Source organism: Adiantum capillus-veneris, chromosome 29 (genome assembly GCF_014529385.1).
Source record: "Adiantum capillus-veneris isolate H3 chromosome 29, ASM1452938v2, whole genome shotgun sequence".
In the NCBI taxonomy this organism is placed as follows: domain Eukaryota; kingdom Viridiplantae; phylum Streptophyta; class Polypodiopsida; order Polypodiales; family Pteridaceae; genus Adiantum; species Adiantum capillus-veneris.
The window spans coordinates 11770297-11798038 of NC_140959.1; the positions used below are offsets into that span (position 1 = coordinate 11770297).

General features: G+C 42.2%; 1 pseudogene; it reads right to left on the reverse strand.

Moving 5' to 3' along the window:
- Window positions 1–865: 865 nt before the first annotated feature.
- On the reverse strand, window positions 866–4628 carry LOC147418763 (uncharacterized; annotated as a pseudogene).
- Window positions 4629–27742: the final 23114 nt, after the last annotated feature.

Consider the following 27742-nt stretch of genomic DNA (forward strand, 5'->3'; position numbering starts at 1 on the left):
ACACATGAACGATGAGGCCTCATAAAACAATGTTTGATTTGAGGCATATGAAATGAGGAGAGAGGCAAGTGAACCAGGCTAAAAAAGATTAGAAATCAATGTAAATCTACCATTGGATGAGTTTTCGTGTGTGTGTGTGTGTGTGTGTGTGTGTGTGTGAGAGAGAGAGAGAGAGAGAGAGAGAGAGAGAGAGAGAGAGAGAGAGAGAGAGAGAGAGAGAGAGAGAGAGAGAGAGAGAGAGGCTTTCAAACCATATGGTGACATTTGCCATGACACCAAACAACACAACTTGCAAATACAACTTGAATGACAGCTTGCAAATACAACCACAAAATCTACGCACTTGAAAGCTTTCACATATATCATGGATGTCTACCCAAGGCACACTATTCAAACTCTGAAGCAACTTAAATTCATAGCTTAAGCCAAGAGAGAGAAGGGAAAGCCAACACATTGCATGTTAAAGCTGAGGAGTATGTGATGCAAGTTCATACAAACAACATTTTCTAAGTTTGCAGCACACTATACAAATAACATATAAAACCATGAATGCAAACCACTATACAAATACCATGTCAACCCCGACAACATATCAACCCAGGAAATCCGTAAACCTAGACTTATTTGATGACCGATAAAGTAAACCCGGTACACATATCAACCCAGGCAATCCATAAACCCAGACTTAATTTAACCTGCGAACATGTAAACGTGGATAACATGTGAACCCAAAAAATTTGTAACACAAACTTGTTTTAACCACCTAGCATAAGCCGAGGAGAGAATGAAAAGTTCACATTCCATGTTAGAGCTGATAAGTATGTGAAACAAAATCATACAAACGACATAGTCACTCAAAACAATCTCAAGCAAGGATGCTTGCAGGTGAAGATAAAATCTCTTGCACCTCATCCTCGTCACTACTAACATCTTGGGCGCCATCCTGCTCACTTACACTCTCATTGTCCCCTTTGCCACTTCCACCGCTGTCATCCTCATCATCAGTCCCATCATCCTCACTGTCATCACCGCCACCACTTATGTCACCCCCACCATCGTCATCACCACCACCACTTGTGTCACTCCCACCACTTATGTCATCTCCGCCACCACTTATGTCACCCCCACCATAGTCATCATCGGCACCACTTATGTCACTCCCACCACTTATGTCATCACCGCCACCACTTGTGTCACTCCCACCATCGTCATCATCGGCATCCCCATCGCTACCATAATCGGGATCATCATCCCCACTCCCATCCTGGTTAGACTCGTCATCCTCATCTCCATCGTCATCACTCCCTCCGCTACTCCCCCCGCTGCTTTTATCCTCGTCACTACGAACAATCAAGGTCCCCACTTTGATCCGACGCTGCAATCAAACAGATTAATTTAAACTCAGACATAGCATAAACCCGCGCACTTACAAAAACACACACCCGATTGAAACAGTAAAGTTGGCTTCTATGACCATAGAACTTACCCTAGATTTGTAGCCTTCCTCCATGTGACTCTTGATCTCCTTTTTCATTGCCTCTTCCCTTTGATCTATTGTTTTCATGTGGTTGGCCACAAACTGCATGATAAAGTATCTTTCTTCATGGCCGTTTGAGCCTTGCGCGGAAGAACGTCCCAAGTGAGGGCTGCCCTATTCTTTTCTCTCTCCTCAATCCTCTTGCGATTTACTACAAACTTTCGATTCACATCCTTAAAGCGCTCTTGGGCCCGTACCTGATCTCGTATACTTGACTTGGGCACGTCGTTGTTGACACTCCCTCGAGGCCGCCCTCCGAGCCTTTGAGGGATGAAGACATCCAGCCCATGTACTTTCTTTAAGTGTTGAATCATCCGTGATCACTTCTCCATGAGAGTGTTCCGACTCGGACATGGTGGTTCAGCCCGACAAATCCTCACCAACTTACCCCCATTGATAACCTCAACATGAGGCGTCTACATCCAATACAATACAAAAGGCAAAGCAAGTCAGTGACAGATAGACCCGGGCAATAAAAAATCCTAGACAGAGAGAGAGTTGCACGCCATGCCGTGACAAATAAACCCGGGCAATAAGAATACTAGACAGAGAGAGTTGCACACCATGCCGTGACAGATAAACCCGGGCAATAAGAATACTAGAGAGAGAGAGAGAGAGAGAGAGAGAGAGAGAGAGAGAGAGAGAGAGAGAGAGAGAGAGAGAGAGAGTTGCACACCATGCCGTGACAGATAAACCTAGGGACTTCTTACCACAGTTGTGGAGGTAGTACAGCTTGCCCCTGATTGTTTTGCTCTCTTTACTTGAAGCTTGGGACGCTTTGAAGAGCCGACAAGAGCAAGAGCCTTATCCGCCGACCCTTCATCCTCTTGCCCCTTCTCCACATGCTTTTTAGCCTTATTCTTCACACCATCCCTCTTTAGAGCAATCTTAACCTCCGACACCTTCTCCAACTGCCCCTTGCCCGTGTGCCCTTTCACCTTGACCTAACAATTTTATCAAAGAAGAGGAAAACCATAAGATAAAAGACACAATTCATTGGCTTCTTGCACAACACTTGAGTGGCTTACCTCATCAACATCAAGTTTCCGCTCGATAGCTTCACGGACTTCCACCTCTTTCATCCTCTTCAACCTCTTCACATTTTGTTGCTCGGGGACCGCGGTACCTTCTTTCTCTTTCACATCAGCCTTGGCATTTCTCTTGTTCACCTATGACAAAGCACTCAGACATAAACCCGGGTGCAAGGTCCAAAAACACTTGCAAGGCACACTTTCATTGCAATAGTCTGCCTAGGGCCGTTTGTTGCATACCTGTGTCTTGGGTGGCTCCGAGCCTGCTGTGCCACTCAACTTCTTTGCTTGACCACTCTTTTGAACCTTCAAGGGACTTGATCCTTCAAGCACAATCATATCCTGCACACATTGACACCCGTGAACACCTTACAGCCGACACAATTTTCAAAAAAATTGCACAATACCCGGGCACTGACAGATAAACCCAGGCACAATCCTACTTGTTTAGTTTGTTGGTCCTCCTTTGGAGCCTTAGGAGGCCCTGGTCGGGTGCTCACTGTGCCGCTCACCTCCTTTGACTGGCCGCTTTTTTGAGCCTTCAGCGCGCCTTATCCTTTAACCATATTCAAACCGTGCACATGTTAAACACCTAGGAGCACTTAACAACTAGCGATACTCGGGCACTGACAGATAAACCCAGGCATTTCTCCTACCTGTTTGTTGGTTGGATCTCCTTTGGGGCCTTTGGGGCCGGGGCCTTCTTCAAACTAGCATCTTGGCATGGCTCCTAAGTTACATTCGATGACAGAGGAGCATCTTGACCCTGCACAAATCTTACATGTTTTGTTGGTTGGGCCTCCTTTGGGACCTTTGGGGCCTTCTTCAAAACAGAGCCTTGGCCTTGCTCTCGAGGTACATCCGCCGACAAAGGAGCATCTTGGCCCGGTGGCATTGCAATCTTCAAAGGCGTTGCAATCTTTGGGGCCTTTGGAGCCTTCTTTGAAGCAACACCTTGGCACGGCTCTCGAGGTACATACGTCGATAGAGGAGCATCAATCTTCAAAGGCGTTGCCCTCTTCAAACCCTGCACATGTGAACACTTAATAGCAGACACAAATTTCCCTTAAACCACACAAATCTTCGGGCAATGACAGATAAACCCGGGCATCCACAGAAAGAGTCCTACCTGTTTTGTTGGTTGGATCTCCTTTGGGGCCTTTGGAGCTTTCTTCGAAGCAACACCTTGGCACGCCTCTCGAGGTACATCCACCGACAGAGGAGCATCTTGGCCCTGAGGCGTTGCAATCTTCAAACCCTGCACACGTTGAAACAAGTAAACCCAAACGTCCACAGATAAACCCGGACATTCATAGGTAAACCCGAGAACTATCTTACTTGTTCTGGCTGTTGGGCCTTTAAAGCCCCCTTCTTCCCTTCCTTGGTCACAGCAGAGCAGGCTTGCACGGCTCCGGTTCTACAACCGCCAATGGAGGAACATCGTCATTGTTTGGTCCTTTCCCCGCTTTCTTCCTCCTTTCCCCGGTCACAGCACAGCAGTCTTGACCGACGAAGGCTCCGAAACAACATCGGGCTGAGACACTGCAAGAAAGAGCTCCCCCCCCCACCTCTTTGACCTCCTGAGTCGGCTTCGACCGTGTGGCTCTCGACCTCGAGCGCGTGGCTCTCATCGCAAGCGGCTTTTTGGCTCCCCTCCCAGCCCTTCCAGCAGACTTCTTTGGTGGAGGTGTAGAGTAAGCGCCCCTCATTCCCTTCCTCCCTCCCTTCTTCGCCTTGCCCGCCATCTCTGCGCAATCCTGGACAGAGCTCCCCCTTGCCCGCGGTGCCCTTGAAACCCCCTGGACAGACCTGTGCGATGCCCTGAAACACCCCCTCAAACCCCAAAACACAGTCGACAATGTTGAACGATGTCCTGAGGCAAGCTGTACTACCGCGCAAAGTGAAAGCAACCCAGGCGACGCCACGGACGACCAACAGGCTCCCCTCACCTGCCTGAGGTGAGGTGAGGTGACACACCCCACTTCAAAATCATGGCGGGGATCCCGTTGGATTTTCCCCTCCCCGTCATAATTAATGCCGACGTGGATTTCCGTCGCCATCTCACCCCCGCCCGGTGGCCACGTCACGCCCCAATGCCACGTCGTCCCACCGTTCGTCGCCCGGGTTTACCTCCTACCCTGAGCGCGCTTCTTAAATGCACATGTGTATATAGTCCTGAGGCTCTCTTCCTCTACTTCTTCCTTGCCTTTGTGAAAGTCACCCTCTCCTTTCTCGGCTCCTCAACTGCTTTTAGGCACCTCGGAGATGTGACGTTCCTTTCTCTCTCTAGGTTCTAGATTCCACAACAGGGGAGTTCTCGTTTCCTCGCATCTCTGTTTTTGCCTAGATGGTAAGGTCCTCCCACTTTGTTTCTCCCTGCAAGCCTGCTCTTTTGTCTTGTCCAAGGTAATAGAGGTCTCACTGAGGCAGGAGCCTTCTTTTTTGCATAGCACAATCGTCATGGGACGAGCTTCAGAGTTGGATCTCAGCCTTGACAACCTATCAATTAAACCCCTGTTGAACTTTCTGCAAGTTTATCATAGGTTGTGTTTATGATATGTATATGCATACGTTGATACATAGTTCTACGCTTCCTAATGTGCATGGATGAAGTTAGGGAAGATGTTTTAGTATGTAGAGGTCACTTTGCATGATGGAGGTATCACCATCCCTATGTGATTGGTTTGTAGTCAAGGAAGGGCTGCTCTAGAATTTCGTTTTTATTGCTCTCAAAGGAGCCTTATCAGGTCGTGCGATTATCAAAGAGAGTTTGATTCACTCATTTATTACTATGCTTGATGGCAGTTTGAGTGAACAATACTGTAGGAGATGCTTTTGGGTGTTAAGACCTACTCGTGCACATTCTTTGTAGTAAGAGATCATTGATTTTCTTCTGCACCCCTGAATGCAGCAGGAGTTTCAATGTAGCCATCCAATCCAGAAGACGACTCCCCTGTTCATTGTCTGTGTCTAGAGCCTGTTGCCCTCTCTTTTGCACTGTGCTTTGTGGGTTACAATATAGATTAAAAATCAGATGTATGTTGCAGGACCTTGACCGCTAGACAAGTGAGGTGGTGAGAAGAGCGCACTGAGTTAGGTGGTGTGTGATAGTATCGTGGAGCGGCAAGTTATGAAGAGACTGATGCCTTGGTCCTTTGCATGTCCAATTGGACCTTTTTCCAATCCAAGCATTGACAAAGCTCCTTGCAAGAAATCTTTTGAACCTATGGACTCACTGCTTTTTTAACTTGTATCTACTTAAATAAACTGTGTGCTCTTTACAGATTGATATGGTACCAACATTAGCATTGCTTCTCAGAGAATTGATTCCAAAGGCCCTAACACCTAGCCTCCCTGCATGTCAATGCATAGCGCACCCCACCCTTTCTCTGCTAAGAGTTACAACAACATCCCCCCTGATAAGAAACTTTAAATTCGATCACTGTCACAGGTTCTGTCGGAACATGTTTACACTCGCCCTCAAAAATTCAGCTATGACATCACATAGTAGGGAAACCTTTCCCCTTTTAGGTCACACATACTCTGTGTGTGTGTGTGAGAGAGAGAGAGAGAGAGAGCGCTAGGTTGCATGGCAAGCTCATGCTCTCCATCCTGTAGTCTGTGCTGTTTGAGTTCAAGGGCGTACTAGCATACACAACAAGCTTAGGTTTGTGGCCACCGATGAGTGAAAGTTTTAAATGGAGCATTAGTTTGAGTGATTGAGGGAGATGGGAATCTTTGTGCGAATGAGAGAGAGAGAGAGAGAGAGAGGACAATTGGGATGCAGCATGCATGGAAAGAGGTAATTGTTTCAACACCATTCTTTGCATACTTTGTAGTAGCCTACTCTAGTTGTTTGTTGTGTCACTATTCTCTCTACACATGCACACACATATATGTTCATTGTGTCGGGCTTCATATGTGTACCAAGTGCCCATGCTCTTGTTGGCCTTAAGTGGTGGAAACTTCAACATCTAGTAGCTCTAAGACTATTGGGGAGTCTGTGATGGGGAGCTATTGAGTACAGCTTTCTCTTGCAAGTTGCATCAATGCTGACAACCATCAACCATGCCGTCTGTGTTTGTGAGAAGCCAAGTATAACTCTCTCTTGTATGTGCGCACGCGCGCTCTCTTGTATGTGCGCACGCATACGAGAGAGAGAGAGAGAGAGAGAGAGAGAGAGAGAGAGAGAGAGAGAGCGAGAGCTATCAAGCCGCTTATTAATGGTCAGCCCAGGTGCTCATGCACATGATGAGCTCAAGATGCAAAATAACTTGCAGGTTGAGATAGAGGTCAATGTTGATGATGCTCTAGTGCAATATTGCAAGCATGGAATTAACTTGATGGTGGATAGGGGATTAGGCACCTGCCGTCAAAGCGCATCATGTAGGGATGGAACTAGCCAATGGAAAATGTGAGCACAAACATGGTAAGTGTAAGAACTTGGGTGACTAGACATAGGATCCTCCTCCCAACCTCCCATTGTAAAGGCAGGCTCCTAATCTCTTGCCGTAGATGGGTCCCCTGTCCATACTGCCTAGCCTGGCCCCTGGCCCAGTCCGTAAGTCCCTGGCCTTGCCCTTGTCCTGACATAACTCCCCCCTTAAGGAAGAGTTTTCGTCCTCGAAAACAAAAGTGGGAAACTTCTTCTTAAGAGCACTAATGTTTTCCCAAGTGGCACCTTCGTCAGGTCGATCTTTCCACTTGATTAATGCTTGTCGACGTACATGATGACCGTATGTAAATCATGATAGTCAAGAATTCGTTCAGGTTCATGCAATAGGGTAGGAGGTTCAACGAAATCGACCAGAATCTGTTGATCAATGACATTGTCGTCCCCATGTAATCGCTTACGTAAAGGCTTACATGAAACAACGGATAAATACGAAAATGTATGGGTAAAATAGTTTGTAGGCACGATCACCAACTTGCTTGAGTATTTTGAAAGGCCCATAATATCTTGGAGATAATTTCGGTGTTGGCCCAGTTTTCAAAGTTTCTGAATGCTTTGGCACACGTAGAAATACTTCCTTTCCTTCTCCAAAGGTAACTTGCTGACGTTTCTCATGAGCGTACTTCTTATACCGATCCTGTGCTTGTTGGACGTTCCGATGAGCGAATTTCAGCATATCCATATGGTCTTGGAGAAAATCCTTAACCTGTTGGAGTTTTTCAGTTGCCAACCCCACCGTAACAGGTAACCTAGGTTGAAACCATACATGAGCATGAAAGGACTAAATCCAGTCGTGACATGCTTAGCACTATTGTAAGCAAACTTAAGAAGAGGTAGATATTCTTCCCAGTCTGTTTGTTTCTTGCTAACGTATGCGCGTAGCATATCCTCTACCACTTGATTAACTCGTTCAGTCTGGCCATCCGTTTATGGATGATCATATGTACTGAGGTTGAGTTGTGTACCCAATTGTTTAAACACAACCCTCCAAAAATGACTATTAAACTTGGGATCACGGTCACTCACAATGTTACTTGGCAAGCCATACAAATTGTATAGATTTTTCACAAATAACTTGGCTAATTTTGGAGTCTTAATCGTTGATTTGGTTGGAGTAAACTTATATAGTTTAATCAACCAGTCTACGACCACCCATACTGAGTCATGACCTCGTATAGTGGTCGGTAAACTTACAATAAAATCCATAGAGATACTTTCCCATTTCCCATTGGGAATCTCTAAAGGATGTAAGAGTCCTCCTGCCTTCATGTGTTCTGCTTTGTTAACTTGACATTTTTGGCAATGCAAAACATAATCTTGAACAAAGCCATGTAAACCTGGCCAGTAAAACTGTCGTTGTAGGAGAGCATAAGTCTTTTTAATACTTGAGTGCCTTGCACTTGGACTGCCATGACATTCATAAAGAATTTGGTGCCAAATGTCTGTGTCCATCGGTACACAAACTCTCCCCTTATGGAGTAGGTACTCATTGTCGATGGTAATATTCTTCCATCTCGTTGTAGTTCATCACTCGACAGAGGAGAACTATGTGTGGAGGTTAACGATACACTGCCAGCATTGGAGTGAGAAGGATCTCTCATTTGCACATGGCTCTACACTTTGGAATACGCATCATCCTGCTCATATTTGCCCTTCAGAGAGTCTAAAAATTCACAACGAAGTTCCGTGAACAAGAGAGAATTGATCTCAGGCATACGACTAAGAGCATCAACCATCACATTGTATCGTCCTTTACAATACCGGAGCTTTGCATCATATTTTTTGAGAATCTCAGTCCACGTGGCCTTTCGACCCTTCAAGTCGGTTTGTTGTGTAAACCATTTAATGCTTTCATGGTCAAACACAATCTCAAATTGAGCGCCATACAAATAATGTTGCCATGTTTTCAAGGCAGACACTATTGCATAGAGTTCTCGTTCATAAGAAGAATAATTCTGCTCTGCTGAATCAAGCTTCTTGCTTTCAAATGCAATTGGCCGCCCTTCTTGTAGTAGGACTACTCTAATAGCACAGTCTCACTGGCATCCGTTTCCAAAACAAATGGTTTTAGAGGATCTACAATAGCTAGAATTGGAGCTGTAGCTAATGCATCCTTGAGCATATTAAAACTATGCTGCTGAGCGGGCCCCCACTGAAAGGTCTTGCCTTTGCCTTTCAGTTGGTCTATCTCATGGAAACAACAATATTAGCATAGTTTTTAACAAACCTTCGATAAAACCTGTAAATCCTAAAAAGATCTGTAACTCTTTCAGATTTTTAAGAGAAGGCCACCGCCAAATGGTATCCACTTTGGATTGATCCATGTGTAGCGCAGTAGGTGAAATAACATGTCTAAGATAGTGAATTTCCTCCTTCAGAAAATCACACTTGGATTCCGTGGCATATATTGATTTGTTCGTAACAATTCGAATACCTGCCTCAGATGTTGTAAAGAAGCACTGTATACTAGAATGTCATTGAGAAAAACGATGACAAATTTGCGCAAGTACGATTTCAAGACACTATCCATAAGTGTCATGAATGTTGTGGGCGCATTGGTTAACCCAAAAGGCATAACCAAAAACTCATAGTGTCCAAACCTTGTCGGAATGCAGTTTTGGGTATATGAGCAAGTCGAATACGTACTTGGTGATAACCCGACCGCAAATCTATTTTCGTAAAAATACGAGCATGAGGGAGCTTGTCAAACAACTCATCCACGCATGGCAATGGGTATTTGTTCTTAATAGTAATCGCATTTAAGCCACGGTAGTCTATGCACATACGCATACTGCCATCTTTTTTCTTCACTAATAGGATTTGAGAAGACCATGGTGAAGAACTGGGTTGGATAAACCCTCTGCTAAGATAGTCAACAAGCTGACGTTCCACCTTAGCAGCTTCAGAGTAACTCATGCGGTAGGGTGGTTTACTTTGGTTTACTGCCTGCAACCACATCGATGCTATGTTGCACCGATCATGTTGGAGGTAATCCTGATGGAAAAATACATTAGGAAAAACATCTTGAAATTCCCTTAATAAATTTGTTAAACCACTGGCAACCTTTGCTTGTTGAGAAGTAGCCGTTGGTGGAAGAGATGAGAGAGAAGCATGCGGCGTTGAGGAATGTTCAACAGATTCAATATTCGAAAGAAAATGAGACAATGAGTAACACAAGAAAACTTGATCTATTTCATTATAAAAATCGAGCTGCATAAGCTTGACTGTACATATCCATGGTGGTGAGGAAGGCACATCCTTCTCTCCTAACAACAACACATGTGCGCCATGGGATTCAAACATCAGGCTGTTGTCATCATAGCTACACTTCAGTGATGGTCCTAGGCTATGCAACCATTCCCTACCAAGGACCACATCTTCCCTCTCCATGTTTATAACTTGAAAATCCAAGGATGTGGAATAGCTTTGTATTTCCAACAGTACAGCTCGGACTTGAGTATCCCAGATTTTGACATCATAACCATTCATCATTGCTACCTTGTAGCGGTGGGAACTGGGAGTTTGGGGCAATTTGAGTTTTTTCACCAATGCATAATTAATGAAATTGTGAGTAGCATTGTCATCTACCAAGATGCGCACCTTGTGCCCTTGCAGAGATCCCTGCATACGCACCAACTCATGTGGACCAAAGGTCTATTGCCACATGGAAGTTGTGATACAACATTCATGCACCACCTTGGTGTGTGTTACTTCCATCGTAAAGAATCATGAGGAAGACTCAAGAGGTAGTAGTTGCATCGTGTGCACTGCTTTCTCCTTGCCATGAGCAACAGATTTCCCCTTGGGACAATCCTTTTTTCCATGGCCGGTTCCCAAGCATTGAAAACATAACTTCTCTTTTTCAGCCTTATCAAGGTCCTCAGGAGAGAGAGGACCACGGGATCCCTTGGGGTTTTTAGCTGCTTCAGAATTGGATACTATAAATTTCCTTTTATTGTGCCCATACTGTGTGCGTATATTACAATGTGTATTAACAGACACATGATTATTATGTGATTTTTTTTCATCTGGATCATCATGAATGTGTGCTTTCACTATGGCCTCCTCAAGTGTTTTAGGGTCCTGAGTTTCAACGTGCTTCTTAAGCTCTGGCGTCAGACCACAGATAAACCCACATACTTGTTGAAAGGTGTCTAGTCCTTCCAACTTGAGGATAACATCTCGATAATGAGAGATATATTCAAGTAATGATGGGTGTTGGCGCATGGAACACGTGTCCCAAGCCGTCCAATTTCGATTTGCCTCATTTGTAGGCAAAAATTCTTTTCAAAACATAGCTTCAAAGGCTGCCCAACTATGTGGTATGATATTTCACTATGGCCTCCTCAAGTGTTTTAGGGTCCTGAGTTTCGACGTGCTTCTTAAGCTCTGGCGTCAGACCACAGATAAACCCACATACTTGTTGAAAGGTGTCTAGTCCTTCCAACTTGAGGATAACATCTCGATAATGAGAGATATATTCAAGTAATGATGGGTGTTGGCGCATGGAACACGTGTCCCAAGCCGTCCAATTTTGATCTGCCTCATTTGTAGGCAAAAATTCTTTTCAAAACATAGCTTCAAAGGCTGCCCAACTATGTGGTATGATATTTCACTATGGCCTCCTCAAGTGTTTTAGGGTCCTAAGTTTCAACGTGCTTCTTAAGCTCTGGCGTCAGACCACGGATAAACCCACATACTTGTTGAAAGGTGTCTAGTCCTTCCAACTTGAGGATAACATCTCGATAATGAGAGATATATTCAAGTAATGATGGGTGTTGGCGCATGGAACACGTGTCCCAAGCCGTCCAATTTCGATCTACCTCATTTGTAGGCAAAAATTCTTTTCAAAACATAGCTTCAAAGGCTGCCCAACTATGTGGTATGATATTCTTCTCCTTGAGAGACATCCACCATTTGTAGGCCTTGCCTTCCAGAGTCAGACTTGTTTGCAATGCTTTGACTACATCCAGAGTACGCCTTAAGGCGTGAATTCCATCCCACTTGCTGAGAAAGATATTCACTGCATCCTTATTGTGATCTCGGTCTTCCCCCTTAAAAATCGGTGGTTTGGTGTTTTTCATCAACAACTCATTCACCTCCTTTGCAGTGAGAGTGTGCAAAGAATCTGGAGATGGACCTTGTCCATGATCAGAAGGGCTTTGCCCCTGAGTGGCAGTGTGCTCATGCATGTGTGTGTCAATGGGGACCTTGGCCTGCTGCTACATAAATTGTATCACTAACGTGGATGGTTTAGTGACATTTTCATTTAAAGATGCAAAATTTCCTTCCATTACTGAGATGCGTGTCTGTAGTGTACGAAATTCCTAAATATCGAGCAATTCATAAGCGTCATCACCTCCCATGGCGTCGCAGGCACCCTTCGTGAGAGTATCTGGCCACGAGCCATCATGGGGAGGGTCAGGCATATGATGCTCGAAATCAAAGGTCATATTGATATTTGAATCCATGGCAACACCGTGTAGTGTAAGAAAGAATACCTTGATTTAAAAAACAATCCTGTAGCCGTAGAATGCACCACAAACAATAATTAGCCGTGCTAATTACATTGGTAGTCCAAGATTTAATCAATCGGTAAATTACGTTGGTTGTCCAAGCTTTAATCAACAAGTAAATCCACCCGTTCAAGTATACCACGTAGATTTGTCGCAGTCGACTTGGTTTTTCGCAGCAATTAGTGATGACGGACACTGGGTGGACAATCGAAAGGTTGTCATTGTAAATTATCTTTGACGTAGTGCTACAATTTCTGCACTTTAAGAGTATCTGCAGCAAACGGACTGCCTGTCCACTGATGTCGTGGCTTGTTGTGGACGAGATGAGGGCGTGCGTCTACTATCACTTGAGTGTGGGTGTATGTCGGGTGGGCATGCACCCTTGCCGGCATAAATTTCTTATGGGACTGTCCCAAGGCCAACAGCCTTAGGGTTTGTTTAATGGTGAAAAAAAACTTGCACAAAGGTATGGAGTCGGAACTGCTGCACGAGGTTGACTGGATGATGGAGGTGCACCCGGTGCTTCCCACTGTCCGCTCCCGTGGATAGGATTTGCTGGCTTGGCTTGCGCGCACTCTCCAAGCTATGCAGCACAAGGTTTGGGTGAGGTTGACTACGTGTTCCTCCCCGCCTCAAGAGGCTTGGCACACGCTCCTCAACCCCGATGTCCTTCCTCCCTTGGCAAGAGAGAAGCCCCACAGCATGCAACATGCAAGAGGCTTGAAAAAGACCCACCACGTCTTTCTTCCCAAAAATGTAATTGGCTTTTGATACCACTGTAAGAACTTGGGTAACTAGACATAGGATCCTCCTCCCAACCTCCCATTATAAAGGCACTAGGACCGCCGGGGCATTTTTTCCCTCTTTAGGAGGTTGTGTGTGAACACACTAGGACCGCCGGGGCATTTTTTCCCTCTTTAGGAGGTTTTTTCCCCCGAGCATTATATATACGCTCATCACTCTAGGGCTATCCATCTTTCCATTGCACACTAAGTTATACACTCTCTATTGTGTGCCTTGAGCTTCCTTCGTCTTCTCCAAGCTGTGTGTGTTTCTCTGCAACCCTAATTCCAACAATTGGTATCAGAGCAGGTTGCGTCCTCCCGGGCTTAGTCGCCAACTGCTCCAGTACACGCCTGCTCACTTTCTCCGATTTCAGTGAGCTTTGGCAAGCTCTCGCATGTCGACAAGTACTTCGGGAAAGCTCGTAGAGCATGGTCTGCTCAGATTTTTGATTTGGGCTCATTTCGGCCTCCGTTTCCACTACAGGCAGGTCTGCACAGGCAATTTTTTCATTTTGTGCAGAATTTCTATCAGTGTCGTTTTCTGCATAACAAGGGCCTTGTAGTCTTCTACAGTTTGTGCTATATAGCACGTGTTGTTCCCGCTCCATTTCTCCTATTTTCGGGCAGTTTTCACATTAGGTGCAGCATTTACCATGGTTGACAACAACAACACAGATGTGGTCAAGATGTTTGCTGCTGAGGACAGGTTGGATGGGGACAACTACCCTATGTGGGCTTATATGATGCAACATGTTCTTGTGTCAAAGGGCGTCTGGAACATTGTGCAGGGCATTGATGTACGTCCTGGTTCTGAGGATGTAGGCGATGTTGAGGATGTTGCAAGTCTTGCTGCAAGGATTGGTGCTGTTAGAGTTGTTTTGCCTACGGCAGAACAAGCTCGTTGGGATGTTAAGGATGTGCAGGCTCATGCATTGATTGCGATGTCTGTGAAGCGCACCATTGTTCCTCACATCCGTTCAGCAAAATCTGCAAAATAGGCTTGGGATATTTTGGCTGGTCTTTATGCAAGTCGCAATGAGGCTAAAATTGGTTTGCTGCGTAAAGAGCTAGAGTCGAAGATTATGCATGAGGAAGATGATATGGACACTTTCCTTGCTAGTGTCAAGGATATCAATGAACAACTTATTTCTGTAGGTGAAGTCATTTCAGACAGTTCCCTTGTGCAGAATGTTCTTGATGCCTTACCAGATTCTTACCAGACTTTTGCTAGTACTTGGAGACTTGGATGCATTATGCACATTGTTGTTGCAAGAGTCACTTTCCAGAAAAAACAGGACTAGGCAGCGTGCAGTTGAACAGGCTTTTATTGCTTCTCAAAGAAAGGGTGGTAACAGCAATGCAGCCACTTCTTATGGTTCTGCTGCGAGTGGCAAAAATTCTGTTCCTAATGCTTCTGCTAGCAGCAATTCGTCTGGGAATTCTGGTGATAAGGGCAAAAATAATATGCGTTGCCATTATTGTAAAGCTAGTGATCACTTGATCAAGCAGTGTCCTAAGTTGAAGGCAAAAGAGGCTAAGAAGAAAGAGGGTGGTTCCATTGCAAATGCTGGTTCCACTACAAATGCAGCCATTGTTGAGTCTTCTGTGAAAGGAGACTGTAATGCTGATGTTGATGCAGAATGGGCTTTTAGCGCACAGTGCACTTACAATCCTGCTGTCCATGATGCATGCTTGTCAGTTGCTGCAGATTCACATGTGTGGTATTTTGACAGTGGTGCTGCAAAGCACATTACCTCACATTGTGAATTGTTTACCTCTCTCGAGTCTGTCCCACATGGGAATTCAGTCACTTGTGCCAACAATGCCTCTTATCCAGTTCAAGGAGTTCGAAAGATTGTGCTTACTACTGTTAATGGCAGTTCTTTTACACTTGTTGATGCACTCTATGTACCTGGGATCAAGAAGAATCTCTTGTCTGTATCCGCACTTGCTAGACTTGGACTTGTAGTCAAATTTGTGGATGACAGATGTACAGTTCATGATCTCAGTTTTGGTGATGAAATTGTTGCATCTGGCCTTTTGTGCCATGGGCTGTATAAGCTCACTTTGTATGACAAGTGTGGACAAAATTTTGCAAATGCTATTGCAGATTCAAGGTCTATTTTAGATGCAAAACTTTGGCATGCACGTTTTGGTCATCTGAATTTTGCCAGTTTGCTGCGTTTGAAGAAATCTGATATGGTTGCTTCTTTGCCGCCTCTTGAAGCACCTGTCAAACATGTTTGTGAAGGCTATATTCTGGGTAAGATGCAGCGTTCTAAGTTTCCAAAGGATGGTTCAGTTCGGGCCACATGCAGGTTGCAGCTTGTGCATAGTGATGTTTGTGGGCCCATGCAAAATCCATCCTTGGGAAATTACCTGTACTTCGTGACTTTCATTGATGATTACTCCAAGCATGCATGGGTATTTCCGCTTAAAGTGAAGTCCGAAGTTTTTATGTGCTTCAAACAATTTCAGGCTATGACTGAAAATGTCTCGAAATGTACTATGGGCACCCTCCATTCTGATCGAGGGGGGGAGTATATGTCTCATGAATTCAATGCATTTCTGGCTAGTCGTGGGATAAAACACCAATGTACAGTGCCTTATACACCTTAGCAAAATGGTGTTGTTGAGCGGAAAAACAGGTCACTGAAGGAAATGGCACAATGTATGGTCAAGAGTCAAGCTTTGCCGCATTCTTTTTGGCTTGAGGCCATCATGTGTGCCACTTATGTACTTAACAGGTGTCCTACGAAAGCTTTGCAGTCTATTACTCCATATGAAGCATGGCATGATAGAAAGCCTTCTATTGAGCACATGCGTGTTTTTTGGCTATTTGGCATATGCTTTGGTGCCACAAGTGCAGCGCAGAAAATTGGATGATAAGGCTGTCAATTGTATTTTTGTTGGTTATAGTGCTGAAAGCAAAGGTTACAGGTTGTATCATCAGCAAACAAAACGTATTTTGGTTTCTCGGGATGTAGTGTTTGTGGAAGATTTTGTTCAGCCCTTGCTGTCATGTACTAAAGACAATAATTTAAGCTCACAGGACATTTATGACACCTTGTTGCCTCTTTTCAGTGGTGGAAATACGAATGTAAGTTCCAATGAGGCAAATGTACAGCCTATGGGGGTTTCTAAAAATGTTCTAGATCAGCCTATTATTACTGATGCAGATGTGCATGATGTACATGATGAGGAAAGGACTGAAAATGAGCAGGCTAGAGGTATGCCAAAATGGCTGGTGCACACTTTGCGAGATAGTAAATTGGATGCACCTTTGTCTAGTCGTACTCGTTCAGGCTCTCGCCATGCATCTTATGCATCAGATTGTTATGCTTTGGCTGTGTCTAGTTTACATGATGTTGAGGAGCCTCTGTCTTTTGATGAAGCACAAAATTCAGAAATTGGATGGCTGCCATGCAATCAGAATATGATGCACTTATAGAAAATGACACATGGACGTTATGTGATTTGCCTCTTGGCAGAAAGGCCATTGGTACAAAGTGGGTTTACAAGTTGAAACGCAAGCCGAATGGTGAGATCGATCGCCACAAGGCTTGACTTGTTACAAAGGGTTATGCACAGCAAAAAGGCATAGATTATGAAGAGATTTTTGCTCCCACTTGTCGTATGACTACTGTGCGTTTTCTATGTGCATTGGCAGCTCATTTTGGTTGGGATGTACATCAATTCAGACATTGTTATTGCTTTCTTGAATGGTGACATATTTGAGGAAGTTTATGTAACGCAACCTCGCGATTTTGTCATAAAAGGACAAGAGGACAAAGTGTGCAAATGTAACAAGGCTTTGTATGGGTTGAAGCAATCTCCTCGTGCTTGGTATGAGAAAGCTGACACTCATTTGGTCAAACAAGGATTTCGTAACAGTCCAAGAGAAAGCACATTGTATGTAAAGCGTGAGGGTGATGTACTTCTCATTGTGGTTATTTATGTTGATGATTTGCTGATCATTGGACCAAATGAGAGACATACGCGCTGAATTTAAGGCTGATTTGAATGCTACTTTCAAGATAAAAGATTTGGGGCTGTTGCATCATTACTTGGGTATACAGTTTAAGCAGTGTGATGGTGGTATTGCCTTGTGTCAGAAAAGTTACATAGAGACATTGCTATGTAAGTTTGGACTTGAGGATTGCAAACCTATTGCCACTCCCATGGAAACAGGTTTGAAGTTGAGTCTACATGATGCTGGCGATCCTGCTGATGTCACTCTTTATCAAACTGCTGTTGGCTACCTCATTTATGTATGCAACACAAGGCCGGATATTCAGTTTGCAGTTTCACACTTCAGCAGATTTATGCATAGCCCAGGGTCTAAGCATTGGCAGGCTGTCAAGAGGATTTTCCTCTACCTTAGTGGAACTTTACATCTTGGCTTGTTTTATCCCAAGGGGGGATCATTGCCGCCAGACTTACATGCTTTTTCGGACTCAGATTGGGTTGGTTGTTTTGACACGAGAGTGTCCACAAGTGGTTTTTGTTTCATGCTTGGCAGTTCATGTATATCATGGTTGAGCAAGAAGCAACCTACTGTGGCCACTTCGAGTTGTGAGTCTGAGTACAAGGTAGTCTTCACAGGCTACGGTTGAGTGTGCATGGCTCAGACGCCTTATCGCTGATTTGGGTGTTGGACAGGACACTACCAACACTATCTACACTGAGAGTCAGAGCGCATTGGCAGTTGCGAGGAACCCAATTTTTCATGCTCTCACAAAGCACATTGAGGTGCATTACCACTATGTCAGGGAGAGGCTCTCAGCAGGAGAGATTAGCTTGGCTTATGTGCCAACACAGGACAATCTTGCAGATCTTTTCACAAAGGCATTGTCTCGTGAGAAGCTTGAAGCTTTCTGCAAAGCTTTGGGCTTACTCCCCTTTGTGGACTGATCATGTCCTTAGGGCATGGCACTTACCTTTACTCATGTGCCAGCTCTCGTTCACCGCATCACTCCAGGGGGGATTTGTTGCCATATACATGTGGTAGTGATGTGTGTGAACACACTAGGACCGCCGGGGCATTTTTCCCTCTTTAGGAGGTTTTTTCCCCCGAGCATTGTGTATACACCCATCACTCTAGGGCTATCCATCTTTCCATTGCACACTAAGTTATACACTCTCTATTGTGTGCCTTGAGCTTGCTTCGTCTTCTCCAAGCTGTGTGTGTTTCTCTGCAACCCTAATTTCAACATCCACACTGCCTAGCCTGGCCCCTGGCCCAGTCCGTGACTCCCTGGCCTTGCCCTTGTCTTGACAGTAAGCAAGATGTTAATACTATGGATTGCGTTGGTGTCTAACTTGAATGCTATGTGGACTATCTTAATGCACAACAAACATGGTAAGCAAAATGTTAATACTATTGATTGTATATGCATCTAACTTGAATGCTATAGGAACTATCTTGATGCGCAAATCTTACCTTGGGCTTTATCTTAGCTATGTCAAGCGCCTCATGTTGTGGATGCCCATGTGTATCTCCTCCCGTTTGTTGATACTTAATATTACCCGGTCTTCATGTTCATTGCTTCATGCTTCATTGTCTTCCAAGTGGTCTCTTATGGCTGCCTAGATCGTATTTGCAAATGGCAGATTCACTGCATTCTTCTCTTTTTTTGTGTTTCATTCAAGCTAAACTCTTTGCTTAATGATGAGTTTTTTTTGTGCTAGTAATTGTAGTCTTTGGAGCTTACACCTTTACTCATGTTTGTGTGTTGGAGAGCTTGCCTACGTTGAGGATTTGGCTGCTAATGTGGAGAAGTGAACTTTATCATGCTAATGTGAAGAAATGAAAATTTCCACCTTTGATTAGCTTCAGTCATATGGTCGAAGCCATTACCATGGGTTTTGAAGATGCTTTGGGACACATTTGATGCACCCAAGCATGTGCAATCATTTTCTCCACAAAAGGCTTCCCCCCAAGATACATCCCTGCTTTCCAAAGCATTTCAAGCCATAGTCATCAATTTGATCTACCTTCAATTTGATCTACCTTTCTTCAAGATATGTTTTATATTTATTCCTTAATGTATGGAGAAGCTCCTGATGATGCTTATGTTTGAGCATCCCGTATATGCATCGAGTATCCCAGTTTGTAGAGAACTCCATGCTTCATTGACTTCAATCCTAGCTTCTCTTCAACACCATGGCCTAAATTAACACGCTTTTCTTGTTTAGAATAAGCAATGTTGTTTATGCTTGCAAGCACACTATTACCCATTTCCATATCGCTCCCAAGTAAAACAAAGAGGTATCATCATGGATGGCACAAGAATCTCTTGGACAAAGTTCAACCCATTTTGGCACTCACTCGTGTAGGTTGTTCATTGTCACTTAATGCAATTTCAAGAATTCACAATTGCCTTCAATGCTTTCAGCGTGTAGTCAAGTAGGTATATCATCATCTTGTAAGTTTAACTTTACATAGTTTCCACCCCATAGTTGATGACATATCTTGTAAATCTCCTCGTGGTTTCAATCATCAACAAGAGCATGTTGACCTATGCTTGGCTTAAGCAACTCGCCTCACATTTGAACATTTTCAAAGCCTTTCCAAGTGAAGACATTGATGTTATCACCCCATATTTCTTGAGAATCCAATTCTTGATATCCCCTCTCTAATTCATGTTATCGAATGCATAGTAGGCTTACTTCTTAGTTTGAAATGATGCATATAACATTCATGCCCTTTTATTGGGTTATTATCTCCAAGGTTCTTCAAATTTCTAGTACTCAAATGGGCTCTTGATTACACACAATGCATAGTGCTTCTCCTTGTTATGAGAGAGAGAGAGAGAGAGAGAGAGAGAGAGAGAGAGAGAGAGAGAGAGAGAGAATTATCGTAGCTACTTCAATTATTCACATCATATGCATGTTGGTTTATTGTTCACAATGATGATACATGCCAAGTGCATACCAATGCCTACTACTACTTACTTCTTGCCTATTTTTTGGGAGAGCATTTGAAATTGTAGTCACAATTTGAGCTTTTCTTAGCTCAACCTGTTTAGGTCCATCTCATCTTGGCAGGCCTCGTGATTTTATCACTTGTTCTCAATGAAAAGCAAGCTATTTTCTCTAGCCATCAAGCATTGATTCCATGTCATGTGTTTTATAAGTGTTTATGATCTACCTTGGTTTTTAATTCATGTATGTAATGTGTTTATAAATTGTTGATTAAATAACAATGCCAAAAGATGGTTTGACAAATCCACCCAAAAGATATAAATGAGGCAAAGACATGCTAGACATAGCCGAGGCTAACCCAAAATGCTGCTCTCTATGTGTGTGTGTGAGTGTGTGTGTGTGTGTGTGTGCTTTTCTTCTTGCTACTTAAGGGTACCCTTGTCACTGTCAGTCCCTTCTTTCTGCCATCCTTCCATGTGTCAGCAACGTAGAGGCCAAGGAGGCATAGCATGTATGATAAAAAAGGGTCTAAAAGATGTTTCCATTGTCAAAGAAGATAAGTATAAGTGCTACTTATGGCTGAAAATCAGCCCACCAAATGGTCAAGTCATGTTTGTGGCTGGTTGCTACCTTCCTCACTATGACTCTAGCTTTTATGATTGATTGGATATGGATAGACATTGGCCCTTTATTGAACTAGAGGAAGACGTTGCTCATTACAAGGACTAGGGTGAAGTCATTGTCTTTAATGGAGACATGAATGCTTGCACAAATATGTTACGACATGACACACAACAAGTCGACCTACCGCATGTCTCAAGAAGAATGGATGACTCATACATATATAATCGAAGTTCTAATGATGCAAAAGAAGTGGATCACTATGGAAAGCCACTTCTACATATGTGCAATAGTACTGGAATGCTCATTGCAAATGGTGTAACTTTATGGCAAGGCACCAATGACTTTACATGTAGAAAGCACAATGGTGATAGTGTGATTGACTATATGTTGTTTTCGGAAGCCACTCTAAAATGCACACAAAGATTTACACTTGGTGAATGGAATCCGGAATCGGATCATGGGATGTTATGTATTGACCGTAAAAGGCACAAGCATGTAGCCTCCAATCATGATGTGAATCACTCGTACCTACTTTTAGACTTCAAACGTGCACTTATATATGCTGATATGGTGGACCAAATGTTAAGCATGACAGAGGATCAAGAGAGCCCAACATTAGAATGCAAGAGGAAAGTTTTCAAAGAAGTAATTTTCTCTTGTGCAAAGGAATTCTTTTTGGTGAAACACATGTCTTGCAAAAGGTCTAAGAAGGGTAGCACCAAGAAGAAATGGTTTGACATGGAATGTAGTCAAGCTCAAAAACACTTGCTAAGGTTGGATGCAAGTAAAGATAAGGAAGTTTACTTGGAATGTTCACACACATACAAAGCACTTGTTCAAAAAAACAGGAGAAGGTGGGAAGTCAAAAAACTTCTTTTAGCGCAAGAGAAAGCACATGCATGTGGCAAGTTTTGGCAAAATCTAAAAAGCAAGAGTGTTGAGAGTTTACATGAATTGACTCTTGAGGATATGTATACGCATTGCAAGAACCTCTATGAGAAACCCAATTTTGTTAAGATTGAGTGTTGTAGCTCCCTTCCGTTTATGCCTCCTCCCTTCGTTACCATTGAACATGTATGCTGCGCACTTGAGAAACTTGCTAATCGCAAGGCAGGGGAACTTCAAGGTGTCAAGGCTGAAATAAATGGAAAAGCAAGAAAACACAATATTGGATACGCGATATGTTTAACATTGCACTTCATCATGGCATGCCTCATGATTGGAGTGCAAATTGGATCAAACCTTGGCACAAAGGAGGAGATATAAACAATGTGCACAACTATCGCACTATAATGGTTGATTCTTTGATGGAAAAGTTATTTGGATGCATCATGGAGATGAAGATAAGTGAATGGGCTGAAAAGAATGACAAATGTGCGCTTGGCCAAGCAGGTTTTTGAAAGCATCATAGCATTATTGATCACCTTGTCAGTCTTTGAGTTCTTATGAAAGGGTCTCTATTGAAAGGAAAAGAGTTGTTTATTTCTTTGTGGATTTCAAGAAATCTTTTGATATGGTACCACGAGAAAATATTTGGAGACGTATGCAAAGCCTTCAGGCGCCGAGAGGATTTGTGCATGCAGTCTTTTGCATCTACCGAAAAGTGATATGTCGACTACATATGAGAGATGGGTTTCACAATTTTTTGCAAGCATCATTGGTGTCAAACAAGGATGCCCACTTTCCCCAACCCTCTTTGTAATGGAATTGGCCTATTTAGCTTGAGAGTAGCGGAAAATTAATAAGAGTACTTTTGAAAAATTACTTTGTGAGCATAGCAGATGAACATAATTGAAGATAGAAACGTAATCATAGCAATTAGTTAACTTGGCATGAACAATAATTTTGCAAGAGAGAGAATTTAGAGAACATGACAGTAGTTGAGGACCGGATTTATGTCGAGCCGGTCCCCCCTCCAATAGGCATTTGTATTATGATTTCTCCCATTAAGAGAGACTTGTTACAATACAATCTTTGTGTTCCTTGTGACCTAGGTGATGCAATGAAGATGGGAAGCTTCATGCATCACAAGAATAACATAAACTTTGAAGAAATATTTAACTATTCCAAGACTCAGTCCCAAGACCTCAAACACCTTCAAAGGTGGAGAGAGCTAGCAAGGAATGAGGGTAAGGAAGAGGAAGAAGAAACATGTCATAGGAGAAAGAATTAGTTCCTCACTTATCATAACTCTTCTTGCTAGCATGCATAATACCATAGTAATGAAGATGGAGAAGATGGCAAGCTTAAGCATTGAAGCATGGCTCTTGGTTGGATTTTTACTCCATAGCCAAGAGTGTTGGTGTAGGCTCTCAACTTCTCAAGGAGCTTGGAGAAGGAGATGGAGCTCTTGCACTTTGCATAGCACACAATGAGAGAGTGTGTGAGTGTGTCTGGGTGAGCATACCCTGCAAGCATGTAAGATCCCCAACCCGCCAATACCAAGATCGGGATGGGATCCTTGACAGGTCTCTAGGTCTGATAAAACTCAGAGTCTCTAAACAAGAAAAATCCAAGGAACAGACCTTTACTATTGACAATGGCTTGGGTCTATAGCCTTAGAAGCAGACCTAGTCCTGTCTCTCAGCGAAAACGGGACAACGTATTCAAACAGCCTACAAAAACAATTCTTATTCCGGCCCTATAACTTCATCATTCAGATTATGGTTTCCTTAGCTAACGCTTTTTTCCCCCTAACATATGTGAGGGCACAGCCGTTGGTGGATTCCTCTTCCAAGTGAAGAAGTTTCTAAAACGTTTTAGTGCACGGGAATGGATAGTTACCTGACTAATCAGGTCCACCCATCCATGATTGACAACTTTAGTCAATCCCCACTTACCACCCCGCACTCACGCATGATTCTTTTGTTATTTAATTACTACCACGTTCTTATCACAATTAAAATAATGATTCCTTTTATATTTCATAACGGGATTTTATTAAAACAGCCCTTGAAAACAGTATTGAAAACATTCTTTTAGCAAACAGACATCTTTAAACTTAAGACAGGGTACTGTCAATCAAAACATTGTCCATAATAACCATGACCAGTACTCTTCTTGTCTCAAGACCACCTAAGGGTGAAAAATGGCACCCATTCCTTATTCAAATCCGGAGTGGATAAACCCCCACCCAAGGTTCCGGGTGCCCATACACCAAACTAGTTGCCCATACAACCGGGCGGGTCCCCTAGGATAAAAAACGGTATCCTAACTTATGTAGACACATCAAGACATGACACGGAGTAGAAACTCATCGTTCACGGGGGTAACCGACTTATCCGTGGCTAGAAAGCCAATCATTATCATCAATTTATACCAAGGATTAGGAGGTGTCTTGAGACAAGCTGTTTTAAGGATGATCAATCATATCTTTCCTATTTCAACCAGTTTTAACCCAAACAATTCTGCCTACATTATAAACTAATACACGTTGGAAGTTACCTTCCGTTTTCAGACAGTGTATCTTTCCTAACTTTACGTATGCAATGCTAACTTAAAAATGAACTTTAAAAGATTTTAAGTGAACAAAATAGAAATCCACCTGAGACTGCTCGGCATCTGCTCTGCTGCGCTGGAGCCTGCAAACTTTCCTCAATCGGCCTATGGCTAGGCCCAGCCTCATGGTCATTAGTGGCTTTGTTTCGCTTGTTTCTAACATCCTCTTCCTCAGTAAGAGGATTTCCCCTGGTTCTCTTTGGAGCCATGTCGGCAGCCTTATAAAAAGACTTAATCCATCAGAAGTTTAATTGAATAATCTTCTTTTTCTTCGTTTACCCAACAATAAGGATTTTTGGAGTAAGTAGGTATCTTTAATAGTCAATTTGATGAGATATTCTTCCTGTAACTTATTTATGCTATAAGTAATTTCCCATAATTACCATTTAATTTCGGAAGTCCTTTAACTAGGTTTCTCCTTAGTCTATTTTCCATTTTAACCTTAGTAAATTATAAATTTCTATCCGCTAATGAATTACTCTCCCTAAATTGTAATTGAATATGTTATATCTTTAGTAATTTTCATAAATTTGATTAATAACCTTTTTCTCCTATACTTATGGTCTAAATTAGGTAAAATTTTACTGATAGTAATTTATTATACCATCCATTTATGCTGAGGTAATTTTCCCACCCTTCAATAGTGATTCTGGACCTCAGGTATTTATTTGGTAGATATATAAATTCGTTTACTAATTTCCCTTGTCTATTTTATACGCATAATCGGTTACTTTTATTGAAGATAAATACCTTAACTATTTATCTAAGATTGGGGTATTTATCATGGATTTTCCAAGGTGTTTTCTACCTCTGATATTTATATCAAATATTTTTGGATTAATTTACTATATTTCTCCTTTTATTTTCCTCTAAAAATAGTGTAATTTTACTGGGATAATTGGATAAAATAATTATTTGCAAGTAACATAATTACCTCGGGTTTCATAAAATATAATCAACCTCTGATAAATAACTCAAGACATTTTGAATCAATTTGATAATTTTTCCCTTTTAATTTATCCTAAAAAAAGAGTAATTTTGCTAAAATAATTAGGTAAATTAGTTATCTGAGCTTCCCATAATTATCAGGTGTTTCCTAACATATAATTAACCTCTGATAAATAACTCAAGTCATTTTGAATCTAATTGATAATTTTCTCTATTTAATTTGTCCTAAAAATAGAGTATTTCTGCTAAAGTAAGTAGGTAAATTAATTATTTGAGCTTTTCATAATTATCACAGGTTACCTAACATATAATTAACCTCTGATGAATAACTAAGTCATTTTGAATCTAATTGCTAATTTCCCTATTTAATTTGTCCTAAAAATAGAGTATTTCTGCTAAAGTAATTAGTTAAATTAATTATCTGAGCTTGGTCTGTTTATCACAGGTTCCCTAGCATGTATTAACCTCTTATAAATAACTCAAATCAGTTTGAATCTATTTGCTAATTTCCCCTATTTAATTTGTCCTAAAAATAGAGTATGTCTGCTAAAGTAATTAATTAAATTAATTATCTGAGCTTGGCCTAATTATCACAGGTTTCCTAACATGTAATTAACTTTTGATAAATAACTCAAATCAATTTGAATCCATTTACTAATTTTCCCTATTTGATTTGTCCTAAAAACAGAGTATGTCTGCTAAAGTAATTAGATAAATTAATTATCTGAGATTCTCCTAATTATCACGCGTTTCTTAACACATAATTAATCACTGATAAATAACTCAAAGCATTTGAGGTCAATTTACTAATTTCCTCTATTTAATTTGTCTTAAAAACAGAGTATTTCTGCTAAAGTAATTAGGTAAATTAATTATCTGATCTTCTCCTAATTATCACGGGTTCCCTAACACATGATTAACCACTGATAAGTAACTCAAAGCATTTGAAGTCAATTTGATTATTCTCCCCTTTAATTTTCTCAAAAAAATACTGTAATTATGCCTAATTAATTAGGAAAATTACTCAAAGAATTATAGGATAATTTTTCTAGCTTAATGACTATCTAATGCAGCTCTGATAATTACCTCAACTTAATCTAAGCTTAATTAATATATTTCCCATGAATTCATGGTTAATTTGGCTAATTTCAGTCCTAATATGATAGGATAATTAATTAGCTTAACATTACCAAGCTTAATTACAACAATCAGCAGAGAATAATTAATTAAGAGAGGATTTATGAGTATACCTAGGTCTAATCTTTAATTTATTAACAAAATAGATTAATCTAGCCGTGCTAATTAAAAAGGATTAGGCTAATTACCGTTTAGGTTAATCGACTAGAGCTTAATCTCTATTGATTTTTGCGTAGCATTCTCTCTAGATGAGAGAGAGTGTGTCAAGGCTCCGAGTCTCTCAATTTGTGAAGCAAGGAGTCCTATTTATAGTTTTCTGGTACTCACAATCTCTTCACAGGCTAGAAAAAGCATTTGCTTGCAGCTCAAGCAACCCTACAGCTCCAGATGGCGCCCCTTGATGCTAAATGAGTCCCTGGCAGGTCACTGATGACCCTCCCATTACCTACCAACTTTTAAAATGTCAATTATGCTATATTTTGACCTATTTTGCTTAATTGGTAAAATATCTTGTAAATATCTGGGAGGCCTTTAATAAAGTCTATGCTTAAATGATTACTGCAATCCTTCAATTTTTCTTAATAATTTAATTTACATTGAATCTTTTCTAGCGGGGTCAATTTTTGTCCGAATTTAAATCTGAAAATTTCTAGCCCGAGGTTTGCTGTGCTTAAGATTCCAAAAATACCAATATTTGCCATGGTCGGGCAATTCTACATTGCTTTTTCAATAATCATATCAGTTTGATTAAGCTTTATACAATCTTTAAGGTTTCAAAAACTGGAAACCTTACAAAGCAAGGCATCTTCTTGCTTTGGTTGACCCCCTCTTCTAGCTCATTCTTGAAGCTCATTGGCTCATGCCAAGCCTAGCCCATCGCAAGCTTGGGTCATTTCTAGCAATAGGGGTAGTCTTGGGACAAGTGTCCCCCTTTCCCCTTTGAGAGAGAGGACTTGATAAATGTAAAAACAATTAGATAATTCAAGTAGTTTATCATTGGACCCCTTTTAAGCTTGGCCAATAGGATTCAAGCACCTCATGAAGGTAACATGGGTAGGAGCTTGACATGTGTCCTTGCTGCCTCTGCAGTCTTGGGGTTTCCTTGTGTGTGTGTGTGTGTGTGTGTGTGTGTGTGTGTGTGTGTGTTTGGATTCTCTCACTAGCCCCTACAATATGGGCTCGCCCCCTCTTATGTAGGGATCATTTTAACTTTAGGTGCTCAAGTATCTTACTCATCAAGCATGACAAAGCACTTCTAGCTTGGGGGCGTTCCCACAAGCATCTCA